Below are 24,510 nucleotides of genomic sequence, written 5' to 3' on the forward strand. Positions count from 1 at the left end.
AGTACCTCCACCTTACAGAAAACCGCAGCCAAATAACACTTGACCTTACTCATAGTGTTGTGTTCCTGCCGGTGAGTAAGGTTGCCAGAGCTCAACGAGGGGGGTGGGGTTAGGGTCGGCAACGCGAATGTAACTCCTCTGGAGTTGCAGGTGTACATAGGCTACGGAGACTGCTTACCATCAGGCAGGCCGTATGCTTGTTTGCCACCGACGAAGTATTAAAAAAAAAACTTTAATAATTAATAAGGTATATGCACACTATGTAAAACCGACCTATAATAGTTGTTACCAATAAAGGTTTTCATTTTCATTTTTCATTTCCATTTAAGAGATCTCTTCCAGTCAATCTTTGAGGAATTGAGAGTTAAAAAGTAAAACATGAAAGACAAACGAACACTTTGTACAAAAAAGTAAACTATGTCTATGTATTTGAATTCCTGATTTACCACTAAGTACATATATATGATGACTTAATATGATGTAGGTAAGTAAATTGAACAAAATAGTGAAGAACAAATGCTGAAATGAAATCTGACGTAGATATAGTGTGAAAAATCCTATCATAAATATTATATTCGCCGCATTTAAGAGGGGTATTAAATGCAGATGTTTCATGCGATACATACAAAAGCGACGTGTGTCATACAGGTGATTACCTGTATGACATACGGTCGCTTTTGTCGCTACGGTCGTCTTTACGGTTGCTGGTATCCATTTTTCGAGCAAGCACCTATGTAGTAATACGGATCAATCGTATCTACTGTGCTAAAAAAAGTGACGAATACAATACAAATACTCGTACTCTTTATTGCACACCTCAATAAAAGAAAACAGCAACACAAGTAGAAGTAAACACCACAGGCGATCTTATCGCTAATAAAACCGGCCAAGAGCATGTCGGGCCACGCTCAGTGTAGGGTTCCGTCACAATAAGCTAAACTGGAGCTTAAAGTATAGTAAATTGTTAACCAAGGGATGAAATGGTATCTTTCAGCCGAGTTAAACAAATAGGCAAGTTTGCATAATCAGTACCTAATTAAAGTCTTTTTACTATGAAGGGGAAAGTTTTTGCGATAACTCAAAAACAGCTAAACTGATCATATCCGCTATAGTTTTCATTTAATGTCTTTCTTAAGTTCTACTTCCACGATTTTTTTCATATTTTTTGGACCTATGGTTCAAAAGTTAGAGGGGAGGGGACACATTTTTTTTTCTTTCGGAGCGATTATCTCCGAATATATTCACTTTATCAATAAATGTTTGTTGAAGACCCCTATTAGTTTTGAAAGACCTTTCCAACGATACCCCATACTGTAGGGTTGAAGCAAAAAAAAAAAAATTCACCCGCAATTTACGTGTAGGGGAGGTACCCTAAACAAAACTAAATTTTTATATTTTATTGTACGACTTTGTCGGCTTTATTGATTTATATATTTATGCCAAATTTCAGCTTTCTAGCACTAACGACCACGGAGCAAAGCCTCGGACAGACAGACAGACAGACAGACGGACATGGCGAAACTATAAGGGTTCCTAATTGACTACGGAACCCTAAAAAGCATAGGTAAGTACAATTCTTATTTTACCGATGAAATGAGCCGTTTTACTATTGGTCTATTTAAAAATAAGCCCAGGAACTAATTTGATTATATTAGTTTTAACGTTTTTGATTTCACTTCAGAGCAGTATGTGCATAGCTTTATAATTATAATAGCCGGTGCTCTTACCTCTCGTCACGTTCACAGCGGGGCTGAATACAATATCACCTCTACAAGGTTTGTTTGTGGTTAAATACTGAATATATTTAATACCGTCCCATACAGTGTAGTTGGCATGAAACTCATTAAAGTTTTGATTTTATTTTCTACCTGGCGAATTTTATGGTACCTATTTATGTATAGGTAACTATTAGGCTAGATAACAATTTATTTTAATTGGTATCAGAATAAATTACCTCCTAAGTATACTGAGGCAAATGACAATTTAGTGATCATTATAAAATTGTCATTACGTTTTTTACATATGATTAAAATACCAATATTTACCTCCCACTGAAATTTCATGCTGAATTTCGTATTAGTTTGGGAAATAAAGTGACGTATACGGTACATCCGTATACGTCACTTTATTTACTAACATCATTTCATTTACTTGAACATAGTATAAGTACTGAGGCAAGTCACTTGCACCACTGTACGTGGAGGAGGGTATAAAAAGTGAGGCATACTGATATAACTCACTAGGTCAACGTGGTAAAGAAACGAATAATAACAATTTGAATTACAATTATTTGATAAATTATAAATGTTTTGATACTAATGTAACATACAATTCTTGTTTGATTCAAAGTTTATCCTAAATATTTACAAATTTTGACGTATACTGGTCAAGTGCTTGTTGGTTCTGCTAAAATACGCGTATACTGGAGTATATACTCTTATGTCATAAACTGCGACAAATTTTAAAATTCTATTAATACAGACGTAATCTAATAGATTTCGCCAGAACATATCCAAAATTTTGTGGAACTTCATTAACAAATAAGAAAGATACGTTCCGTTGTAACTTCGAACCAAAATCTTGATTTTGCACTTGCCTCATTATACTTAGGCGGTATCGAAATGTGTGTAAGGGGTCTATTGCATTAAAGCAAAACAAATTTCAGAAATGACAATCTAAGTCTTGTAAACAACGTGAGAAACGTCCCACTAAACTGGATCGTGACGTCATACTGCATCTGGAAGTATGGGAAACAAGAAAATCACTTTTTTAATTTTCTGGGGTGCTTCTAATAGGTCCTATAGTGTTTAGGGCCTGATTCACAATGTCCAAGTAAAGTATTGGATAGCTAATTAACAAATAAATTAACTACCCGATAAAACTTCCTGCAAATCTTCGCACTTTATCTACCAGTTAAGCTTATTATTACACGAAAGTTACTGACATCACCAAAAGAATTGCCCAGTTGAACTGGGAATGGGCCGGCCATATCTGTTGCAGGGATGATGATCGATGGAGCCAGCGAGTGCTGTTCTGGAGACCTCGACTGGGAAGCCGAGGTGACGGAAAACCACGAGCCAGATGGTCGGACGATGTCAAAAAGACGGCAGGGCCGACCTGGCATAGAACCGCCGCATACAGAACAACATGAAAATCAGCAGTGGACGCTAATATGCTGAGAAGAAGAAGATTGTGAAACGCCAACGATGTCCCTATTCTTCGGAATAGTGGCAAGTAGCTTATTCAGGACTTTTCTTGGACATTATGAAACAGGCCCTTAATCTACCAATAATTACTCGAAGTTTCGAAGTCTGTCTAACTATGACCAAAGTGTAACCGTCTAGTAGTTTTGAACATACACAAATCCGCCTTAAATTCAGTGTTACATAAATAACAGTAATTAAAGTTTTGGTTTACCTTATGAAGCAAATTAAACACGTCTTCAAAGCCGTGCATAGCGATGGAATATAATTATATAGACGAAGCTCTTAGTACATGTTAAACTTTAAATAAAGGTCCATTAATTGACTGATCTCTCTCTCTCTCTCCATAAATACAGTGTGTGAATTCAGCATAGCATAGGACCTAATAAGTATAATTGAGATATAATATTGCTTAGAAATACAATGAAAATATTGACCATACAAAATAATTCGGCCCGCAATGTAAAGCAATACACAAGTTACGCGATACGAGCTTTTTATAGTAACTGTCAACAAGCGTATATCTCGTATCGTAATTTCATGTTTCGTAATGTTTGCAGTATATTGCGGTAAGGTAATTTTTCAAAAAATGGATCGGATATGGCAGTGTCAAAAGTAACGTTTCTTCAAACAATAACGTCTCTTTATGACACTGACATATATTATCCAATCCATATCGTATTCTAAACCTAATATTTGAGGTAGTTGACTGCACGAATATGTTAACAGCACCAATCATGGAACATTTAAGAGAAAATTTGGAGTGTTTTTGATATTTCACCGGCACCTGTAAAATTTCTACCGCTTTACGCTTTAAAAGTTGAATGTCCAATTCATCCTTTATGTTTTCTATGTATTTAACAAAAGCTACTGGAATTGGTTTCAATATTATTAACCAATTAAAACTTTGGTTTTTTGCTCGAGTCATGGAATGTAAGGCGCCAGCCATTTTCAAAATAACAAATTTAAATGAAAAATTAAACTTAAGCAGCTCTTTGGCTCTTGTTTATGGTAAGATCTTGCCAGCGATTAAAAACTGATGGTAAATACTTGTTTTCCAGCATTTGTCTATACCATTCTATTACTGGTACCTGTACCGTTACAGGGGTGTGTACTAACTATTCAGTCTGGTGTAATGTTCTATTTACAAATCAAAAGTTAACATGAAACACAGCAGATTCTTATACCAAAACAATAAACACAAAACTAGCTATTTGATCTGACGTGGATACTTTTAAAATAAAGCGCTATTGTATCTCACACAAGACTGGCTTATATTTTTGTCTGACCGAGTTTTCGGCTAGCAAATTTACACTGATGCCAAATTTACCAGAAGGTCCATTCTGTTTTAACAATTTTATATGGTTTTCATCTTATTTTGATACGACCTTGAGTCTGCGTGCGCTGCCACAATCAACGTGAATCGCTAACGCTCATTGGTCCTCACGAAACGAAATCACCAGTCGTCGCTCGCGTTAATTTGTACGCGTGAGATATCTGATGACAAGACTCAAGGCCGTAAGATGGAAACATTTATTATATTATAGAATTATGGGCCTTATTGAGTTCCACATCCACCAACAGTTCAATCTAGGAATTTCCATATTCTTCTTTCGGACTGGCTGTCGGCCTCCAACTAGGCGCTGAAATAATTGTCCCCCACTGCTGTCCCTGCGGAACAGAAGTTCACAGTCCCACGGCCTCTCCTGATGAAGGAGTGCCGGCCGCCTGTCCCACCATGCCAACCATAACGATGTCATCCGTCGGTCTTTTGCCAGCGTGGGCGTGCCGGCCGCATTGGATCCACCCGGTCTGGCGCGCAATGATAGCAAGAGGCCCGATGGAATAACCGCTCATCTGGGATGCCACATGTGTGGATGTGGACACCCTAGCACCGTCTTATCTAGCCACCACGTCAGTTAGGGCTGGCCGGGCGGCGGGAGCGGCTGAAGCTCTCGAGCGCCGCAAATATGCTGGTCTCTCGAACAACCACATATTAATGGCGTTTGCAATCAATCAATCAATATGTTTATTTGTAAACACATACATAATAGGTCTTATAATTATAGTAGCGTATCACCATGTTTTGCCATTAGGCATACAAATATTTAAGTCAAGATAGCTTACATGTATAATCTATAGTAATTTATAAATATAACTAACAACAATTAAATTATACATCAGATAGATATTCTGTGAGTGAATAGTAAGCTTTCCTTACTAAAAATCTAAATAAGCTTTTTTAAATTCTAAATGCCTTCCAGTTTGGCTATATCTTTTGGCAGTTTATTATATATTTTAGTTGCAGTGCCAAAAAAACTTTTAGTAATAAGAGCTGTTAAATGATTGTAAAAATATTTTTCATGTCAGCAGCTCGAACAAGGGTAATTTGCTGCTTAAAAACAGTGAGCAAAATCGCATTTTACTGCAAAGCAAAGCAGGAAATTTTCAATATTTACTGAACTCGATTCTATCCTGTATATATTGTACGTACGTGCAACGGATAACGCCGCATTGTGGAAATATTTAATAACCTAGCTATATAGATGATTTATGCTGCAAGGCGTTTAATGTCGAAGCATTGTAGTGATGAGCAAATGTTATATATAAATAAAGTGCGGATATGGAACTTACTTAACAAGTTTGTTCAATATTTCTCTTTTAGCCCATTTTTTGAATGGTAGAGAATGCCTTAAGTCAATAAGTCCGCCATTTGTACTACACTGAAATAGTTATTTGTGCAACAAGAGAGGAACGTTGGTTTTTCTTGCGAGTATTGATTTTGAGTCCCGAGTAAGCGAAAGATTCTATAATTGAGTCACGAGCGAAGCGAGTTATTCTATGTTTGAATCCTGAGCGTAGCGAGTGACTCCAAAACACGAGATGTAAAATAACTTTGCTCTCGTGTGACACATACAACTTTTCACTTCAGTAGTGGGAACATATCAAAGGTTTAAAAAAATGAACATCAAGTAAAATTAACCACATTTATTTACATTCATGACTGAAAGGCATCATCATTATGACGAAAGCTTCTAGAAATATTCCTGAATTTATGGCCTTCATTAAATTAAAAAGCTTCTTTGTCTCACTCCCTGGAGTGACGAATGTAGGCTTGTTCGAGCTGCTGAGGTGAAAAAAAATTAGCCAAACTCATTGAGTACCTAATTCAAAAGCAAAACTGAACTCAAGTAATGACGTAAGTTTAGCTCATTACCCTAAAACCGATTTTGTATATGTTACGTAACACATGTGTAATTTTCAACTAAAACGTACCACATTGTCGGTTGTCGACAAGGTTGATTTGAAATTAAAGCTTTATGGAAATAGCGTCTTATTAAAAACCAGTAATAAGTACCCTTTTGGTTGAAAATAGCACAAATAGTTCGCAAGTTCCAGCATTAAGTAAGTAACAAATAAGTTGTTACTGTTATGCAAACATTTCTTTATATATGGTTTCTGTTTTAGTTATGAAGCAATTAATATTTAATGTACCTCAGAATATTTTGTTACCTAACTCGTATAGTTCGTGCAAAAAAAGTGTAGAAAAAGTAAGAACGAATCGCCTAGCGTAGTATGGGCATGTGATGTGGAGGGATGAAAGTCGTGTGACGAGAAAGGTATTACGAATGAATGTGGAGGGATGGAACGGGAGGGGAAAACCTAGAAAAAGGATGGATTGTGTGAGATGACATGAAACAAACGCGAGTGAATGATGAGATGACGAGTGACAGAAATATATTAAAGAAAGAGACATGCTGCGCCGACCCCAAATGAATGGGATAAGGGCATGCGAATGATGACTCGTATTTGTGTCACGATGACGCGCCGATTTGTTAAATCCAACCTTTAATGATATGGTAATATGAGTCAAGACACGCGTCTTCGTGAATGACTCGATCTATATTAAGGTGATATTCGGATGTCAACTATAACTGTATAAGTATTGCAACATTACTGCGGTGCATTTATCGATTTTTTTGATAAAATAAATGACGGATGGTACGTCATAAGCAGGACCCGCACATGTCATGACGTTGACGGAAAAATACGTCACGCTGCATAGAGTGAGATAATTCAAATTAGTCTTTTCGTAAAAATTATGTACGCATTTGTCAACCTCTTTAGTTTACCGATATTTAAACTTGAAATAATCATTAAAATACATCTAACTGACTTCTACTATCTTACTGTCACTTAACTAAATAATAGATTGTTCTTTTAAATAAATAAAAAATTAACAGTGTATTTAACGTAAATACTTGTTAAGTGTGAAAACTCCCTGTATGTTACATTACGTCATTTTTGCGTCAACGGCATGAAATGTACGGATACTAAGGACCTACCGCGAACCACGTTCGACGTGTTGCCTCTCTGTCGCATTAGTAAATTCATCCGTAGGTGTGGCAGGGAGGCAAAACTTCGAACGTGATTCGCGGTAGGCCCTCTGGTCATAAGTTTAGTGATGCAGCAGTGAACGTCTTTCATACACCTATTGCATAACATTTAATATGAACGTCACTGAGTTTAGCTATTTCGCATCACTAGCGCGTTTGCACACCAGGCATTATCTGAATAGCTGGCGCACCGTGTGCTCGGTCGTGTACAAGCCGAAATTATAGCCCAGCTTCAATATAAACTAACGGCCCGATTCGAAGAATGAAATACGATAACGATAAGTTCTGGTTTAGATAAGTTCTCATTTAGATATCGTTTGTATGTCTTATAAATTCGGGGCCTGTACTTTTTTTTTATACCACGACGGTGGCAAACAAGCATACGGCCCGCCTGATGGTAAGCAGTCACCGTAGCCTATGGACGCCTATTTTCATGCTGTTGACGCAAAAATGACGTAATTTAACATTCAGCGAGTTTTTTTTACAACACTACGGTAATGTATGAGGTAAGTGTTACGATTAATTAATGAATAAAAATTAGACATAATTAATTTATCATAAAATTAAACACATGCTTTCATGCCAAACATTATAAATAAAAATATGTTTTTAATTCGTATTTTCATTTGTGTTAATAATATTTTTACCATGTTTATAAAATTGTAAACTTTATTATAGCTTACGTATATTATGAAAGTTTAACCCTTTAATTCTCTGATGTATTGTCTGTTGGTGATCCTAAATAAATTAAAAAAATATATATATATATATTTGGCAAACAACTTGGAAGTTCGTAAGTTTAAGCCTCTCGAGCTAAGCTCAATAAAAAATATTATAAAATAGCTCCTATTGATTCTATTTTAGAAAAAATCTTAAAGACGGTCAAAGATAATGTCAAACCCACATCAAAAGTAAATGCTACAAAACCACCACCACAAGCCACAGACAAATCTGATAATTCCATGATACTTCATGATCTTTTTAATATAAAAAATAAGAAAAAAAAACGCAATATTTTATAGTTTGTTATACGAAATCTTAATTTAACCATTACAGTCAACAATTAGAAAAATGCCACTTTTAAAGGTCTTAGCACATTGTTACAACTCAACAGCCACTCGACTCAAAATTAAATAATGAAATTGAAGCCTTATCTTGTATGTCCTATAGTACAATTTTAAAATTTAGGTAACTGTCGGGTGGTCTACTCGTCGTCCACTAAGGTGAACCAAAAGTGAGTTGAGTTGGTGTGGAATTGGTATAGTGTGCGAAGACCTTAACACGTCACGTCACGTGTAAATTTATTCGATAGCGTGGCGTGACGTACCTACGCGTTAGCGTTAAGTCTCATTTTGTATGGTCGGCTTTCAAGTACTGTTCGTATTCCGACTACACCAGCTTTGCTGCTGCAGTATTGCAGCATGACATTATTGCTGACTGTTTCTGCTGCTAATGTCAAAATTAATGTTGCTACCCGAATGAGGAGGCAAACTGACATTTCATCACGCCAGGTGGCGACTTCATAACAGTACTGCTGTCACTGTCAAATGACATATTTTTTTTCAAATAAATTGTAAACCTTCTCCCTTTTCTCCAAAATACTTCAATGTTGTGCGACAAATTGTATCTGATAGTATCGTAGGGCGGGCGAAAATGAAACGCCTTCTTGTATAAACAGGTATATTTCAAAGCTTTGTTTTCGATCGAACACTCGTAATATAAGACGAAAAACTGCATGTGAGCCTTCTAAAAATTTGAATAAACGGTAAAATACACATAATAAATATATTAAGTGATTACCTTTGTATAAAATCAGCCTGTTTCCACCATCGGTACCATTTCTCCTCGCTCGGTTTGCAGTTCCCGTACAGTCATAAATGAGTATATTTTACCTTAATAATCGCAAGTATTACTAAAAAAATCGCAACCATACACTTGACACGAATCGTGGCGGGATCTATCAGATCTATAGGGCGTTCCAATCAGCGAAAGACAGTACTTAACGATAATTAGTTTATTTTTAAACTTGGCGAATTTTTCACAGAGTTAGTAACAGTGCACAAAAAAAAAGTAGAATCAAACCAAGATAAACGTCATTCATAATTTCATAGAAGTTTGACGTTGAAAATAACCCATACACCGTCTGGGCTATCAAAATCGCTGCCAACTTATCTTGTTCAGACTCTAATACAGACTGTGTAAGTGTCGACCTTTATAGAGTACGCAGGAGCAAACACCGTCAGCACAAACTTAACCACGGGTTTCCATTTCCATACACTAGATAGGAAAGTGCACAGAGTAGCTGAATCTTCGCATAATATTAACCGCGTCACTTGTTGATTCGAAATAATCAAATTAACAAATCAAACTTAGAACTTAACTATTCTATGAAAGACAATTAGACAAACGCTGGCGCGTTCTATCTCTACGCCGCTGCTATCTAGCGAATGGTTTGCACACTAATGTCTAATACATGCCATGAAACTGTGATAGACTAACGCTTGCGCGATCTATCTCGACGCTAGCGCCATCTAGCGAGCAATTGGGCAAACTTTCCGTATTCCATACCAATACGGAAAGTTTGCCCAATTGCTCGCTGGTTATATTACAATGCTAATTTATTAAAATCAATTCATAATATTAGGATTACAAACTTCAGAAACGATAATCAATGTCTGACAATCGTACTCTACGCACGAAACGACTCTTACAGAACGGTACTTGGGTTTAAGCTGTCTTGAAGTATTAAATTTATTTAAAACAAAAAAAAAATATTTTTCCGATGATATATTGCACGTATATAAAAATGTTTACTTCTAAAAGTCATAGGTGTCATCATCCCTTTATTATACCTAAGTTTGGCAATTCCTTACATTGATTCCCCTGCAGATGACCTCTTTTCTAATCTTATCTCTCTTGTTTACTAGATCGTCGGCCTATCTTGTGAAAGGTCGCAGAATTTTTCTGTACTTGTTTGCCAATCCTGAACTTTTCGGACCGTTTAACAATTGTATGGAGAATGTCGGTCGACGGTTTATACCCCGTCGATGGCAAAACCCGTTTGGACCCGGGTACGCCCTTAAACTACGTCCACAAGAGAGGTATAGGCATTGTGAATGTCATCTCGCTCTGTGTGGTAGGGCACAGCACAGCGGATGTCATTCCAGATCTAGAGCAGAGCCCAACTGGGGAAGTACCTCCACCTTACAGAAAACCGCAGCCAAATAACACTTGACCTTACTCATAGTGTTGTGTACCTGCCGGTGAGTAAGGTTGCCAGAGCTCAACGAGGGGTGGGAGGGGGTTAGGGTCGGCAACGCGCATGTAACTCCTCTGGAGTTGCAGGCGTACAAGGCTACGGATACTGCTTACCATCAGGCGGGCCGTATGCTTGTTTGCCACCGACGTAGTATATAAAAACGCGTACAGCCCGCCTGATGGTAAGCGGTCACCGTAGGCTATGGACGCCTGCAATTACAAGGATATTACATGCGCGTTGACGACAATTAAAAAACCTGTAACCTCCTTTTCTAAACCCCATACTGTAGACCAGGGGTCCCGAATGGCGACCTATATTATTTTTTTACTGATTTAATAAACTCAAGTAGAAACGGACCGCGATAGTAATTTTAATTTAAAAACCGGACCCCTGAAGACTGAGAGAACTAATTGGTGATCCCTGCTGTAGACCCTCGAGAATACCTCGGCAGGAAGCTCTTTCCTCAACCGGAGTGACCGCGGGTGGAAATTCCTCTTCAGTGGTAAGTAATCAAATTTTGTTGGAGCATTCTCTTATTTAACTTTATCTCATATTTGCAAAACTATTCTTGGCTAGGGCTTTAAATTTGTGACATTTAATTTGGGGCAATAATATATAGTTTCACAACAGGGTCGCCAGAACGGTGCCTGTTGTTACTGAATGGCACAGTTTAAATCCCCAGTCTATGCATTGAGGTCGCTGGCAGACGCGCCAAAATTAGCTACGATTTTACACGATTCTAACAATGGTTTACGTACAAAAAACGAACGTGCTTAAGAAATGCTCATACTAACGTTAAAAGCACAACATTTGAAAAACCTAACCAGTTTACGAGTTTTTGACCAGCAGATCCTCCTCCTTTTTGGAAATTCGTTAATTTAATCTGTCCAGTAGTTTAGTCGCTATCCACTGTTGATACACAAAATACAAACAAAAAAAATCCACAATCATCGACCTTTTTTTAACGTTTGCCCGTAGTCGGGCAAAAAAAGAGCCATCATTATATTTATGAAAACGTGCAGTTCATGACGGTCATCAAGCTTAATTTTTCTCCATTCGACTCCCAAACTCAACAAAAGTTTGATAGATAGCACCCGCCATATTTCAAGTCATTTTGCATTCACATCGTCACTGACATTTTTCTGCGCTGAGCACCTTTTTATCGTGTGACAACGGCGGTCCATTCAGCCAGTTTGGCTGAAACCTCCCGAGCTTGAGCACGCGCGCCGGGAACTTGAATTCGAATTTCGAACGGCGAACGTTCTATTTTAGAATTTGAGTTTGAAAAGTGCGTTGGAAGTATTTTTGTGGATGTTGTTTGTTTTGTGAAGTGGTCGGAGGTGTTTTAGAATTTTTTAATAACTGAGTAACGGTGTTTTCGTGTATATGAGGTATGTTTTACGATTCATTCATTCATAAAAATTAGATATAATTATGCTTTAATGCCAAACATGAAATAATAAAAAATATGTTTTTATTCGTATTTTCATATGATAAAGTATTTAGTGCGATCATATTAAATAATTTTTGTTAATAATGTTTTTACCATGTTTATCAAAATGTAAACTTTATTTAATAAGCTTACGTAGTTCATGAAATTTTAACCCTTTAATTGGCAAACAACTTGAAAGTTCGTAAGTTTAAGCCTCTCGGAGCTCAATTATTACATATAAGTAGTGCTATTGATTTTATTTTAGAAAAAAATAAATAAAAAAGACGGTCAAAGATAATGTACCCACATCAAAATACCACAAGTCACAGACAAATCTGATAATTCATGATTGTTTTAAATATAAAAAAATTGCCGAATAAACATAATGTTTATAGTAAATCGTTAATCAAGGGATAAAAGGCGAACATGCTAGACGAGTTATCTGTTAATAGTTCGAGATTTCACCTGAGTTAAACACTCTACTTTTTAAACCTATAAATTTTAGCCCGCTTCATAAACAATGAGCCATTTTCAGAACGTGAGAAATCAAAACGTCTTTTATTGTAAGAAAGAAAATAGATAATCATGCTTAGAGGTTTATTGCTAGCCCAGTTTTTTTACTATAAGGTACTAACAAATAAGTTACCGATATTTTAAAAGATGATACTTTAAAACAATAACTATAAATAGATATTAAGAAAACTTTCATATCATTTTTTTGTTTTGTTAACCAAAAAAAAAATTTTTTTCGAAAAACAATCACATGTGCATTTAACTGACAAGATATTTAACACTTTCATGTCTACAATTGGTTATCTTAAATGTCATAATCAACGTGTCATTTGATTTATCAATGTGAAGTGTTCAGTTGTTAGGTAAAATAGATTCTAAAATCTTTAAAATGAGGTCTTATTTAATTACCACAGTAACAGGACGTTTTATGAAGCAATTTGTTTTCCAATTTCCTCCAAAAAAAACCACCATGAAATCTACGTTTTATACTTAAATATAATCCAGGAGCCGAGTACTATGAGCTGTAAAAATATTGGTACCTAATTTGTTAGCATTTTATAAATTATACATGTCACTATACTCTGTATCTTTATACCTAATGTATCTTTAAATAAAAGTAAACAATTTTTAAATTTTCGGGTAGTTACAACATTTATTGGTTAACCAACCAAATACAAAAACGCTTGAATCTGTGACTGAACGAGCTGACTTTAACCTACATTATTTGATCATGTAATATTTTCATCTTCCCTCAACTGGCTTAAGAAGCCATTTGAGGGTAGATTTTGTTTACTTTTATTTAACAACCTAAAGATACAGAGTATAGCTTCTGCCCACGTTTTCGCCTACGTGGAATAATAATGATAATTGATAAAAACGGGATAAATGCGAGCCGGACTCGCCCACCGAGCGTTCCGTGCTTTTAGTATTTGTTGTTATAGCGGCAACAGAAATACATTATCTGTCCGAAATTTCAACCGTCTAATAACTATCATGGCTCATGAGATACAGCCTGGTGATCTGTCACCACAGACAGATGGACGGACAGCGGAGTCTTAGTAATAGGATCCTGTTTTACCTTTTGAGAACGGAACCCTAAAAACTGTCTAATGTCCTTCCTCGGGACTCATACAATCTTCATACCAAATTTAATTTAAATCGGTTTAGAAGTTTAAGCGAGAGGTAATAGACAGACAGACAAATTACTTCTAACAGAACTAAATACACGTGTTAAATACTCGATAACTTGGTACGAGACTTAATAAGAGATTAATACCTATTATACGAGATCAATGAAACCAAATAGCAATTATTTCCGCTCACTCCTGAAAAGGAAGACTCTTTTGTTTGTACGTTACACAATATTGTTAATTAAGGTTCAAAGAGATCAGTTTCGATCCCGGAAAATCTTGTCTGAAAATCTGTTGACATGTTCTATCGTTGATCGTTTCAGATAACGCCGTCGTATGTTTTTTCTTTACTTTTTCGTTCGCTTCTATTATTAAATCTGGGAGCACGGTAGTGCCGCCGCCAAGACGAGCAACGAGAAGCGCATTGGGCACTACCTACCTTTTCTCGAAGCGCTTGGCCGTTTTTTTGAACCCACATAACTTGGGTTTGGATTATACCAGATTCATAAAGTTCTTGGGATATAATTTCAATAGACTATATCTATTTAACCATCGAATCTGCTCACAACATTTTCACGAGAATCGGTTGAGAATTGTGACCTGTAGAGAACATCAAGACATACGAAAACATTTTTGCCCAAGCTGAAAGCAAGACCTTTACTAACACTCGGTTTATAACGATAATGATTTTAAGTTACCAATTATCTCTCCACTACAAAGGACTTTTCATTCGTTTAACATTAAAAAATCCTTAATGAAGTCTTCTGAACGAAGCTCTAAAGAATTACTCGGTCGTTTTTCATACTCAATAATGAACCTCCATCAAAGCAGTATTATCTCTAAGGTTGAAGAAGGAAACTCAGCACTCAAAAGAAGGTCGTCTTTGAGATGAAATTTCTGTTTTGCATCTGGTTTGAGTTTACAAAGCTAATGAGTTGCATTAGCACTCTTAAAAATGCTAAGAACTTTGCATACAATTTTTTCACATATTTCTATGTGCATTTTTAGCGCAAGAAATTATTCTTTACAGTACATATGGGGCTACTTTATAGCACTAGTGCGAGAAGTAGCATATTACGTTACTGTGTCGAACATTTAAAGGGCCATATGTACTGTAAAACGTTGTACGATACATGTGCGAATAGGTAATTCGCAACTCGTGTCGATTTAAAACACTCCCTTCGGTCGTGTTTTAATTTATCGCCACTCGTTTCGAATTTCCTATTTTTCGCACTTGTATCGTAATGTACTATTACCTAAAGACGTCACATCGTTAGGTTTGTTTTTGCGTTCGAAGTTGAATATAAAATACACGGGTTAAATGTTCTTCTTTTTCTTCTTCTTCACTGGCTCAGTGACCCAAACAGGATCTTGGCCTTTGACACAGGAGAGCGCCACTCTGCCCTATCCTGCGCCACTTCACGCCAGTTGGGTATTCCGAGGAAAAAACTTAAACTTAAATGTTAAAACTGTTAAATCTAAAGTAAATTAAAGGCAAATATTTTCTCAGACTTGAAACTTAAATAAAAATCGAAAGCCTCATTAAGGCGGTTCAAGAACTTACATGCAATTTTCGTTACATTGCTAACTACAGAGTACAATGAATTCAGTCGAAAAAAACATCGGAGTTCCAGAAAGCTTGGTAACGATGTATGAAACCTGCTATATTGTCTTTCTTTATCTTTTTTAGGGTTCCATAGCCAAATGGCAAAAAAAGGAACCTTTATAGATTCGTCATGTCCGCCTGTCTGTCCGATTATGTCACAGCCACTTTTTTCCGAAATTATAAGAGCTATACTGTTCAAACTTGGTAAGTAGATGTATTCTATGAATCGCATTAAGATGTTTACACAAAAATAGAAAAAAAAAAACAATAAATTTTGGGGGTTCCCCATACATAGAACTGAAACTCAAAAAATCTTTTTTCATCAAACCCATGCATACGTGTGGGGTATCTATGGATAGGTCTTTAAAAATGATATTGAGGTTTCTAATATCATTTTTTTCTAAACTGAATAGTTTGCGCGAGAGACACTTCCAAAGTGGTAAAATGTCCCCCCCCCCGTAACTTCTAAAATAACAGAATGAAAAATCTAAAAAAATATATGATATACATTGCCATGCAAACTTCCACCGAAAATTGGTTTGAACGAGATCTAGTAAGTAGTTTTTTTTTATACGTCATAAACTTAAAAAAAAAATCATCAAACCCATACGTGTGGGGTACCTATCTATGGATAGGTCTTCAAAAATGATATTTAGATTCCTAATATCATTTTTTTCTGAACTGAATAGTTTGCGTGAGAGACACTTCCAAAGTGAAAAAATGTGTAACCCCCCCCCCCCCCCCTGTAACTTCTAAAATAACAGAATGAAAAATCAAAAAAAAAAATATATGATATACATTTCCATGCAAACTTCCACCGAAAATTGGTTTGAACGAGATCTAGTAAGTAGTTTTTTTTAATACGTCATAAAATTTAAAAAAAAAATCAAAAATGATATTTAGGTTTTTAATATCATTTTTTTCTACACTGAATAGTTTGCGCGAGAGACACTTCCAAAGTGAAAAAATGTGCCCCCCCCCCCCCCCCCCTGTAACTTCTAAAATAACAGAATGAAAAATCTAAAAAATATATAATATATTTTTATATTATATAGGGGTGGCCAACAGGTCGATCGCGACTGTTAGTCCAGTCGATCGTGGCAAGGCAAAAAATATAAATACGTAGACCAGCAGTTTCATTGAAGGTTTCAAGAAGTATGTAATTCGTAGACCGCACAGGGTTTCGTTAGTAAACAGGAGATCTTGGGTCTAATCAAGTTGGCCACCCCTGAAATATATGATATACATTACCATGCAAACTTCCACCGAAAATTGGTTTGGACCAGATCTAGTAAGTAGTTTTTTTTAATACGTCATAAACGGAACCCTTCATGGGCGAGTCCGACTCGCACTTGGCCGCTTTTTTCTTTATTCATACATTACATAAAAATATTGTGTTGAACATAGCTTAAAATTAAAAAAAAATTACATTATATTGAAGAAATTGAAGCATAATGAGTGATCCCAAGATGATGATATAAAATAAAAGTATTAAAGAATATAACATGTATAATTTTAACTGGAATTTGTATCATATCACCATTGACGTATTAAAAAAAGAGGACGCCCAATGCGAAAGAAATATATCAAAATATATGGAGCAAACTGACATGGCTGATGCTTCTTTATAACTAACTTTATTATTTTAATATTATTGTCTTTAAATAAAAAATATCAAAATCGTAAATAGAATATATCTATCTATATTTATTATTAACTAGATTAAGATAGTTCTATGAATGGTCTTTTTGAATGACAACATGCAGTCTGCGGCATGCATTAATCCGGTAAATTTAGTTAATTATAAAGATTATTATTATTAGACAAAGCTTACTATAAGATAATTGACCACTTTATGCCGTCGAGTTAGTATGACATATTATTTATTAATTTACCTATTGACACAGTACCAATCATTTTCTTCGCATCACATGGTGTACAATATTTGTATAATTATTTAGCTGTAAGATTAGTTTTAGTATTAACACTGTACGCCGCATCGCGGTTGATTGTGATGATTCTACCCTGACATAATTTTAAGATCATTGTAACTCACAATATGACAATAAAGATTTCAATTTCAATTTCAAAAAAGTATTTATTAATACAAACGGGTGGAAAAACAATTAAAAACTTATAAATAAAAAAATTGTCCCAGATCGAGACCGCTTGGCAGGGTGCCCAGAAGGCTGGCTGCATTGCCCCTCTGGATAGCAATGTTTATCCGCTGGGCGAAGTACAGGCCAGCCCTCTGGTCACCCTGGTCAGTCAGGTAAATCGACGTCTCTGGCTAGTTTTTCTTTAGTTAAATATGTTACCGAGTGTCTTGATCGTAAAGAGCCTATTATAGCATTATTTTTAGATATGTCAAAGGCATTTGATTTTGTAAACCATAAAACGCTTCTCAATAAACTTTACGATTATGGCATTAGAGGTAAAGCCCATGACTGGCTTACTAGCTACCTAAATGATAGGAGACAGTGCACTGAAATATGTAAAGTAATTAATGATGAAAAAGTTTGTGTCATGTCAGAATATAAACTTAATGGCCGAGGAGTTCCTCAAGGAAGCATTTTAGGACCATTATTATTTATTCTATATATTAATGACCTTCCCGATGTAACAACACACAAATCTATATTATTTGCTGATGATACTACTTTATTGTTTAAATTTACGAACGTAAACACCTTTGAAAATGAAATTAATGAATCTATTAAAGCCATAGTAAATTGGCTGAATAATCATGATCTTAGAATTAATATTAGTAAAACCAAAGCTGTACAATTTAGAACAAATAAGAGCCAAACATTATCTATAAATATAATGTACAATAATATTAAAGTAGAAATGGTTAATTCGACTGTCTTTTTGGGATTAACTCTTGACGAACACTGTAACTGGAAGAAACATATTGACCTTGTATGCACTAAAGTGAACCGATTTGTGTACGCACTCAAACGACTAAAAAATATCGCATCCTTAGACACAGCTTTAAACGCCTACCATAGCTATGTATCATCTGTGTTACGATATGGCGTTATAATCTGGGGTAACTCAGTTGACGTTGATAGAGCATTTAAAGCTCAAACAAAGTGCATCAGAGCATTAAGCGGTATTGGTACAAGGCAATCGTGTAAACCCATGTTTAAAAAACTTAAAATTCTTCCTTTGGCATGTATATACATAGCAGAAATATGCATTTTTGTAAAAAAACATTACCAATACTTTACTTTTATAGCTCAAGTAAATCCGAATGCTAGAGCTAATCGACTGAACAAACTTCTTGGAACAAAAAACAATTTGGCGCTTTATCGAAATAATGACGATGGGATGACATACACAATATATAATAAACTGCCACAATCGCTAAGAGACATGCCACTTATTAAATTTAAACGAGCGATTATAATATTTTTAAGCCAGCACAATTTTTATAGCGTTAAGGAATATTTAAATATAGATTTCTATTGATATTGTGACATTTTATTATTTATTAATTCTATTCTTGGCTCTATTTTCATTGTTAATATTTAATAATAATAATTTATTGAAATATAATGTTATTGTAATTGATTATGCAAATATGTAATTTAATGTAATATAATGTAAATAGGTTTTTAAAATATTTTGCATGCCTACTAGTATAAGGTATTGACATTATCTGGACATAATAATATTGACTATACCATCCTATCTGTACATAATGTTAAGCAAATAAACACATTTCATTTCATTTCATTTCATTTCATTTCATTTCACCCGAAGCCTCTATGAGGCGTTTTGCTAACTCCTTATAGAGGCGGCGCGCGCTAGGCCCCCACGGCCCTAGGGTTTCAACCCCAAACGCCGCAAATATGTAACTACTGCCGAGGTTGACATACTTGCGACGCTTGAGGCTTTCAAAAAGAAGAATAACTTACATCAATTAAAGTCCGGTGAGTGGTTAAAGTAAGTACGTATAATCAACTAACAAACTTTGACTCCTGAAACTTTTTCGTTTATAAAATAAAGGGAAAAGTGGTAAGTAGATAATTATCCCTATCCAAGATAAAGGTATTTTCTCATCAAGTTTCTCGTACCATACATTGAGTAAAGCTTTCATGAAAATATTCAAGACTCAAAAAATAATTTCGTCTGAACTGAGAACGTTTATAATTGTTCATCACACTTGCTCGAGAACGATCTTATTTCATGCAAGTGTACTGAAGCACAAAGGCCTATATTGTTCCCGTGGGAGTTATAGCTTTAATTTTTTTTAATTATGTTACTAATTCATAGAAGATTCGTAAAGGTGAATAAAGTGTATTTTTAGTTTACTTAATTGACCCAGGTGGTTTGAACTGGGTGAACAGAGTCAACTACAGGAAATTAACTAGGTAAAAATGAGTTTTACTTTAAAAATATTAACGTTTTTAATTTATTATTTTTGTTCCTGATTAAAAATATTTAATTTGATTAATTTAATAGCCGTTTAAAATATTTTTACACAATATTCACTTGTGGCTGAACGTCGGATAGGTATGTGCCTTCGATGCCTAAACTGTCAAAGAATGACAATATGGCGGACGAAAGTTTTTAAATGTTACCGTATTTAAGAATTATTTCGATTGAAATTGAGTTTTTTCTACGCTGTTGTGTTTGATGAAAAACATTTTGTGTAACTCCGGGGGTAACAATATTGTTATTGTTACTCGATTCTTTAATCTACTCCAGCCTGCGGCTATCGTGAATATAAAACTCTCGTACAATATTTCACATACCCCGCTCGTTGCACATTGTACTATAATAATTCCATAATGTTTCACTGCGAGAATTAACAGCAAAAACCGACCAAGTTCGTGTCTGGTTATGCAAAGAAATCCGATAGCTTTATACAGTATAAAAACAGTAGTGTAAATTTGAGTGACAAACAAGCAAAGATCTAAATATACATATATATAGTCCTCCTCATCGTTTTCGATGACGGCGACCCCAAATAAACACATTATGGACGTTGTCTAGCATGAGCCCTAATGTGGCTGGCTAATATACAAACAACGATTCACGAATAAAATATATTTAGGATTTAAATATTTATAGAGACAAGTTTACAAGTAATAAATTAAAGTAAAAAAGTTTTAAGTTAAACGGTTTTATTTCAATTGTACCAAAAACTAGACAATAAATAAGGGCCTTACGAGCGTGTACACGTGCCTTAGGACCTGTTACATATTGATTAGTGTTAAGTACGAATTTATACATTTGCTACTAAACGTTAGTACTATCTCGGACGATCGATGTACGAAATGACATTAATATGCCACAGTTTTCAATTGTTTGGTTGGGTTAAATGTAATGCCCGTATAACAACAACGCTATATGCAACATAACATGTACATAACATAACATATGCAGAAGGACATGATGTCACGATCCTCAGCATTGAGGGACCGACTGAAGAAGAGAGATATGCAACATTAAAATACTTCTTACAAAAATAAAAATAAATACTCGTACTAGTTTTTGATAATTATCTATACCATTTAGTTTCCTTAAACGTGTCCAAACGGATCTATACCCTGAAGCTAACGGAATTCAAAAAACACTGTATACATTATTGTACAGTATTCTCAAGAGATTGTAACAAGATTAGGTAATAAACCAAGCAGCCATTTATTTTCCACCCTATGACTGCAATCGAAATCTTCGGTCAAATATCATTTCGTCCCACGAGGCCTAAAGGTTAACTTATTTAGACCCTTTTTAAGGCTCCGTAGTCAACTAGGAACCTTTATAGTTACGCCTTGTCCATCTGTCTGTCTGTCCGGCCGCTGCTTTGCTTCATCAAGGTTGTGATATATTTGCCAAATTTTAACCCTTTATCGCATACGCAGCCATACATGGCGGTTGCGATATTCAACTCTATTGACCGTAATTAAAGTTCAGATTTAAATAAACATTTTTTATTACATACAGTAAGGGATTAAGTAGAAGGAAGTGCTAACAGTTAACTTTCACGTCGACTATATTTATTTAACTACATAGCACAGTAAAAAACGTACAAAAGGCAAACTTAATGCCAGAAAGCATTCTCTATAGTTCGTGTCATCCACGATGACGCGCAGATTTGTCAAATCTAACCTTTAATAACATGACGATACGAATCAAGGCACGCGTCTTCGTGAATGACACGATTCATACCGGTTAAACAATGTACAGTCATTCAGCCATTTTTGCTGCATTGTGTTGCTGACTGTACGAGAAATCGAATATTAAATATAAATCTACAGTACCACATATACAGAACTGTACAGTATTCTCTAGAGATTATAACAAGATGAGGCAGAGAAACGAACCAAGCAGCCATTTATTTTACGTCCTAAGACTGACATCGAAATCATAGGTCAAATATGATTTCATCCCACGGGGACTAAAGAATACGGACCAATGAAAAGCCAACTAGAGAACAAATCATATTATTTTATGAAATATTTTTTGATTTGTGTTTTTTAAGTATTCTAGCGGCCCTGTGCGCCTGCGGATTACTTTAGCCCCGGAGGATAACTTTAGCCCAATAAAAAAAAAACTAGCTACTATGTCATTGTCTATTGGTCAATCGTAAGAGTTCTAGCCGAAAATTATAGATGGCAATGTAAGCACCCGATTGAACACTGCTTGGTTGGTCTCGCAATTGTGTTCATACCTGTCAGTCATACTCGAAGTGCGGACACGTGAGTTTTTGCAACAATACCCCTGAAAACTTTTTGTTACTACCTTGGTTTTTGGTAAGAACACTGTATAATACAGGGTGATTCATGAGACGTGAGCAGGACTAAGCCTACACAATCAGTAAATGTTAACGAATCGTTCACCATATTTAAGTACAACAATCACGCTTTTTATCTGTTATTTAACTTTTTGTTAAGGGCAAATTTGATTATCTACAATCATGGATACCCTACAACACTTAATTAACAAAGATAAAACCTCTTTAACCGTTATGACAGCACTTTGATTATGAAGAAAATAAAATGTCACACTTGAGTGAGATACGATTTTATAAAAGTAACCACACTCCGATGACATTCAATTTGTGACTTATTATGGATAAAACAAAGAGGGTGACCATAAATATCGTAAATAAAATAAAACTCTTTTTTTTTACAGTAAAAATTAAATTAACATTAATCTCACAAATACTGGTACGAAACAGTTGCTGATAATTTACTGAATATACAGGCTTGATCCTGCTCACGTCTCCTGAATCATCCTGTATAATTTTTTTAAAGTTATTTATGTCATTAGTAATATAACCATAAGATCATAAAGATTCATTAACTTTGAGTAGTGATATTTGTCTAAAATAAAAGGAGGTAAAGTTTATCCCGCTTTACGGGCAACATTGGCCCCAAATTAAAAAATAATATTAATACTTATGTGTGTATTTTTCTTTTTATATGGGTCCTTACCCATATAGGCCCGTCTTTTTCAAAACATCCAAGTAAAGACCTGAATACGCTATTTGCCACTTACCTGATGAATAAAGACATCGTTGGCATTTTACAATCTTCAAATATAATCTTAACTGGTAGTTAAAGTGCCAAGTTCTGCAGAAAGTTTTATCTAGCAGTTAATTTATTTGTGAATTAGTTACCCAATACTTTACTTGGACATTATGACACAGGTCTTAAATCTACTGTATATATTCTTAAGCAACTATTAAACTTTATCTCGTTCTAATATATTAATAACCGTAGAAATGCCAGGAGCGTTTTCAAAAATTCCAATTATTTTTGGTCCAAATAACCCTCAGGTTACGGTGGTCACATTACTATACACGGTGCTACATGAGAAAACCGAAAGATTTTGACAGTGTATTCCTGATCACATTTAGAGACTAAAATGTCATAAACTTTTCTGGATTTCACCTAGTTTCAGAGTTAATACCAATGTAAAAAAAAAAAACATCTTATCGTAACTTAGTGCAAAACGCCTTTTTGATCTTGATGATGCCATTATGGAACGTAGTCTAAATATCCTTATTGATAGATTTCAAAAAGTGACAAGTAACCTTTGCAAGAACTAGTTTTTACAAAAAAAAAACGTAAAAAAATATATTCAGTGCCAGTTTTACCATAACATTAACTTTTATGTACAAATACGTTCAAAATTTGAAAACAAAAAAGAAAAAAAATTTTTTTGGCGAAATTATTGAAACTCATATAACATTTTTTCCTTCTTTTGGCCTCAGAAGTACGTGGTTCCTCGTGAGCACCGTGTATACACTAGACTGAACTCTTTACTATATATATATATATATATTATAAACTGAAATAGATATCATACACGAACGAAGAGTGATCAAGTCCACATCTCACACGCAACTTTCACTTCATTTCACACGTAGCAATTCTAGGTCGTATCAAAAACTAATTTAATTAATTTATGAGGGACATAGAAGTAATTTTTTACCCGACTATGACATTAGATATTGAATTTCATATTATATTAGATAGTTTTAAAATGTTTATACTAATCATATTCTATTTATTCTTTTATTTTTGAATATGTCCTATAAGTTAGTTAATATTTGAGTAATATTGAAATTTTAAGTTTATATTTTTATTTGTTTCAAAGCTTTTATGAGCCACGCTGGTTGAAATAAATACAATACAACACAAAAACCAGATCAAATAAGAAAAATCTAAATCAGATCAAAACCTTAACAAGTCGTTGAATCCTCTCCCGCTCCCGATTAAAAGCATTCCTACCTACCGGGCTCGTGTATAGGCTAGTGGGAGTAGCCGCGCAATAATTTAACGAAAATTAATAACAAATATAACAGAAGAATGAATCAAATTTACTTGTAAATATATTTTGACCATACTAACTCCCTCAAGGTAGTATCCTCGGTCCATTACTATTTTTGATTGCAATTAACGATTTCCCCAATTGTATTAGTCAAGACTGTATTATATTTGCTGATGA

The 24,510-nt window shown here is 35.1% G+C and overlaps 1 protein-coding gene across 1 annotated transcript in view; it reads left to right on the top strand.

The window, feature by feature from the left end:
* Positions 1 to 10,909: 10,909 nt before the first annotated feature.
* Positions 10,910 to 24,510, top strand: part of LOC133520838 (uncharacterized) — a 96,807-nt gene continuing 83,206 nt past the window's right edge. The window contains exon 1 of the mRNA XM_061855523.1: positions 10,910 to 12,250. The gene's annotated coding sequence lies outside the window, so the exon portion shown is untranslated. The remainder of the gene's footprint in view (positions 12,251 to 24,510) is intronic.

Source organism: Cydia pomonella, chromosome 8 (assembly GCF_033807575.1).
Source record: "Cydia pomonella isolate Wapato2018A chromosome 8, ilCydPomo1, whole genome shotgun sequence".
In the NCBI taxonomy this organism is placed as follows: domain Eukaryota; kingdom Metazoa; phylum Arthropoda; class Insecta; order Lepidoptera; family Tortricidae; genus Cydia; species Cydia pomonella.